The following is a 5,030-nucleotide window of genomic DNA, read 5'->3' as shown; positions in this document are numbered from 1 at the left end:
GGGCACACCCTGTGTGTGTGTGTGTGTGTGTGTGTGTGTGTGTACCACAGTGAAAAATGTCCCTAGAATTTTTCAATGTCATTATTTTATTTGAAATCCCTTAATGACCTTTGATTTTTCAAGTTCAAATTGCCATTGCCAGTTTCCCCCATGTTCTATTAGGAGTGGCGTGCATATAGTGTCAAACTCCACCACCACCACCTCCACTGCGTGTCCATAAGGTCGTAAATCTCCACAACTTGGGTCAGGTAATCGTCTCTTTTGAGGTCACCCATATTCGAAAACTCTGGGTTTTTAAAATTGTGATTTTTAAATACGTGTTGTCCAATAAAAAAACGGGTTGCAGCCATGATTTTTTTGTTTTTTTTTCCAGGATTTTTATAAGTCGAAGACGAGTCTAACTTCATCTGGATTTTTTTATTCTGATATTTAAATTTGCTCTGGAAATTTAAATAGCGGTGTCTCAAAAAAATCAAAATTTTTCAGCTGGAATTGACTATATATATATATATTTTTTTAATCTTGTCTAACACGGCATGGGTATTTAAACGCTATATTTAAGGCCATCTCATTAACGGTATATACATATGAATGCAGGAGGGTGCAAGGCGTGCACGGGATAGAGCGCATTGGAACGGTGTGGTATACGGGTCCCGACGTGCTGTCATTGGACTTGAATGATGTGCTGTGTATGTGTGTGTGTGTGTGTGTGTGTGTGTGTGTGTAGTCTACATTTTTTTCAAAGTTCATGTACATATAATTCCTTGTTGGTACTACACAGTGGAAGAAGAAAGAGCTTGTGCCCCTTCATCGGGGTGGTGTGGGGGCGCCGGAGTCCAAACCCAATATTCACATCAAAGATTCCATGAAACGGGTGGCTTGAAGGAGGGGGAAGGTTGGGGGGAGGGGGGGAAGAGAGAGTCTTTGGTTGTTGAGAGAGAGAGAGAGAGAGAGAGAGAGAGAGAGAGAGAGAGAGAGAGAGAGAGAGGAGGTTGGCGATCGATAGAATGGAATTAATTGAACCTGGATGTTGTCTTGTATTTACACTGTAAACATGGGGGGGCGCGGCCCCTTTCCCCCCACTCCTCTCCCCCTCTTCCCCTCTCCCCCTCTCCCTCCTCTCCCCCCTCTCCCCCTCTACCACTGCCCTTTTCCAGCCTCGTTCCAGTGTGTGTGTGTCTGTGGACCTACTCGTGGATCAAAGGAGTCTGCGTTTCCATGCTACTGCACGTAGCGCAAGTTTGGGGTCCAGGAACCAGCAGAAGGACTTCCTTGGGTATATTATTTTCGTGTCTGGTGATGTTCAACTCGTAGGACGGGGGATGAAACGAGGCAATTGGACCCTGCAAGCCAATTTTTGGGTACTGGTTGTTAAGGTAAAATCAACCACATTAACGATGAATTGGTATTTTGTGTAATTACCAAATGGCGTCGTAGCTTCGTCTCTTCGATGTACATCAACTAACTGTTATATTTCTCTCTTGTGTCTCCCCTGATGATGTGATTATTACACGAAAGTGCACTTGGGAACTTTTCGTGTTTCATTTTCCCCCGTGGACTCATAGGAATATCTTGATCACGCGCAAAATTGTGATCCTTTCCAATATGTATGTATATATAGCCTTCAAGGTTCAGTTATAATTGATAATTAAACTATCATAAAGGAATTAGTATTTATAGATATATCTGAATGTACATTTATTTTTCATAATTTGGAAATAGGTATGTGGAATGGAACAGCAAGGGGATAGGTATGTGGAATGGAACATCGAGAGGATAGGGATGGGGAATGGAATAACAAGAGCATAGGTATTGGGAATGGAACACCAAGAAGACTAACAGGAATGAGGAATGGAACTGATGGATCGGTTTGAAAAAAGTCAAAAATATTCACACAGAGTCCAAAGCTGATATGTATCACCTCTCATCTCTCTTCTTATCTCTCACCTCTCTTCTTATCTCTCACCTCTCTTCTTATCTCTCACCTCTCTTCTTATCTCTCACCTCTCTTCTTATCTCTCACCTCTCTTCTTATCTCTCACCTCTCTTCTTATCTCTCACCTCTCTTCTTATCTCTCACCTCTCTTCTTATCTCTCACCTCTCTTCTTATCTCTCACCTCTCTTCTTATCTCTCACCTCTCTTCTTATCTCTCACCTCTCTTCTTATCTCTCACCTCTCTTCTTATCTCTCACCTCTCTTCTTATCTCTCACCTCTCTTCTTATCTCTCACCTCTCTTCTTATCTCTCACCTCTCTTCTTATCTCTCACCTCTCTTCTTATCTCTCACCTCTCTTCTTATCTCTCACCTCTCTTCTTATCTCTCACCTCTCTTCTTATCTCTCACCTCTCTTCTCATCTCTCACCTCTCTTCTTATCTCTCACTCGTTATCTCTCGGGGTTATGGCGTCCCTAAAGTCCTTGGGGAAGTTAAAGACACACTCCTGTGGGTCCCTGTCTGTGCATACGTCTTCGCCTTCAGGAGGCGCGAAGGTGAAATTCTTCAAGAGGGCTGATAAGATTAGGAAGATGCTCTTGTTAGCCACGCCCTCACCGACACACGAGCGGTGCCCTTGGAAAGGGGGGAAAAGAAAAAGGAAAATAAATGGTTATCGCTCTTGTGTGGGTTTTCTTATCTTCCTCTTCTGTTTTAACATCTTTGTCTTTTCCATTCCAAAGTTTAAGCATTTTGGATTTCCATGATATATACACCTCTCCCTTTTTTCCATTCCAGCCTTTTGTGGCCTTATATATATATATATATATATATATATATATATATATATATATATATATAAATATATATACCCTCCCTCAAAGGCCTTATATATATACCCTCCTCAAAGGCCTTATGTATATACCCTCCTCAAAGGCCTTATATATACCCTCCTCAAAGGCCTTATATATATATACTCTCCTCAAAAGCCTTATATATATATATATATATATATATATATATATATATATATATATATATATATATATATATATATATATATATATACCCTCCCTCAAAGGCCTTATATATGCCCCCTCCCCTCAAAGGCCATGGCTAACCATTCCAATCTTTTGTGGCCTTTTATATACCCTCCTCAAAGGCCTTTTATATACCCTCCTCAAAGGCCTTATATATACCCCCTCCTCAAAGGCCTTATATATACCCCCTCCTCAAAGGCCTTTTATATACCTTCCTCAGAGGCCTTATATATATATATATATACCCTTCTCAAAGGCCTGGCTAACCATTCCAACCTTTTGTGGCCTTATATATATATATATATATATATATATATATATATATATATATATATATATATATATATATATATATATACACCCCTCCCTCAAAGGCCTGGCTAACCAGTTACTAAGACCATTACATGAAATCTTGTAAAAAGAAAAAAAAATAGAAGACTTATTTCCAATCCCATCCACTTTTGCCACTATGCCGCATATCATCTCGCGCAAGACTTTCATTACTTTTCCTCTATCTCACCATCCCATTTACCATAACTGTCTCTCCCCTCCGCGTGCTACATCTTTCCAAACGCAACCCACCCGCCTCTACAGCCTTCAGCAGGCCCTCGAACATATTCGCCTACATCTTATCAATCACGCGCACTCCTTGGGTTTCTCGTATACTCCTCCCAATCACCCACACGCCTTCGCTTTCTCTTACGCTCTTCCCCATCACCCACTCTCCTTCTCTTCTCGTACGCTCTTCCCAGACACACACACATTACTCTTTCCCTTTCTCCTGTACTTTTCTCAATCACACACACACACACACACACACACACACACACACACACACACACACACACACACTTTCTCTTTCTCCTGTACTCTTCCCAGTCTCACACCCACTTTCTCTTTCTCCAGTACTCTTCCCAATCACACACACACTCCTTCCCTTTCTCCTGTACTCTTCCCAATCACACACACTCTTTCCCTTTCTCCTGTACTCTTCCCAATCACACACACACACACACACACACACACACACACACACACACACACACACTTTCTCTTTCTCCTGTACTCTTCCTAATCACACACACACTCCTTCTCTTTCTCCTGTACTTTTCCCAATCACACACACACTCCTTCCCTTTCTTGTGTGCTCTTCCCAATCACACACACTCCTTCCCTTTCTCGTGTACTCTTCCCAATCACACACACACTCCATCCCATTCTCCTGTACTCTTCCCAATCACACACACTCTTTCTCCTGTACTTTTCCCAATCACACACACTGCTTCCCTTTCTCCTGTACTCTTCTCAATCACACACACACTCCTTCCCTTTCTCGTGCATTCTTCCCAGTCACACACGCTCCTTCCCTACCATTATTAGAAGGGAAAAAGACAATATCTTAAAAGGAAGAGCAAAACATTAGATAGTCTCTGTAATATATAGTTAAAACAAGACATTGAAGAAATAGTTAAGATGTTTAAAATGTCAGAGTGTAATTTACATAATATATTCAACCATCGTTCAAATGGAAGGCAGTGATCGCCAATATAGACATGGCGACAGCCACTTTTCCCCCTATCCTTTTGAACCCCAATGTGGTTAGTGCCGGTAGAAAATGGGACGAGGGGAGGGATATATGTACACCTACCTGTAGAAAACGGGAAGAAACCTTCTTTCTTGGAGACAAACTTTCCCTGCTGGTTTAGGAAGTGTTGTGGGTAGAAATGGTTGGGGTACTTCCAGAAACGCGAGTCCCTGTGACAGCATTGGAGGTGGCCAACGACCACACACCCCTTCCAGTCGAGAATGGAAAACAAAAATGAGACAGACTTAAAATCGTAATTTGACGTTTTGCCTCTTTTTTTTTTTGCCCCCTCTCTCCCTTTTTTTTTTTCCCTCCTGGGGCCTTTTGAAAGGAAGATCCTCACGTGACCCCCTCCTCTGTTCCTTATTTTGGAAAAGTGACTTTTTTTTCCCTCTTTCCATATTCGCTTTTTTTTCCCCCCTCCCTTCCTTTTTTCCCTTCTGGGGCCTTTTGAAGGGAAGATCCTCACT

At 41.9% G+C, this 5,030-nt stretch overlaps 1 long non-coding RNA gene across 1 annotated transcript in view; it reads right to left on the bottom strand.

Annotated features, from left to right (window-relative positions):
- Positions 1-1,669: 1,669 nt before the first annotated feature.
- LOC139746871 (uncharacterized) overlaps positions 1,670-5,030 on the bottom strand; it is a 6,102-nt gene continuing 2,741 nt past the window's right edge. The window contains exons 2-3 of the long non-coding RNA XR_011712248.1: positions 4,624-4,768; positions 1,670-2,571 (exon numbers count right to left, since the gene is read on the bottom strand). This is a non-coding gene — a long non-coding RNA (uncharacterized lncRNA). The remainder of the gene's footprint in view (positions 2,572-4,623; positions 4,769-5,030) is intronic.

The sequence above is a fragment of the Panulirus ornatus genome, chromosome 5 (assembly GCF_036320965.1).
Source record: "Panulirus ornatus isolate Po-2019 chromosome 5, ASM3632096v1, whole genome shotgun sequence".
Taxonomy (NCBI): domain Eukaryota; kingdom Metazoa; phylum Arthropoda; class Malacostraca; order Decapoda; family Palinuridae; genus Panulirus; species Panulirus ornatus.
The sequence above is the reverse complement of the archived record's forward strand: the minus strand, read 5'-3'. Positions and strand labels throughout refer to the sequence as shown.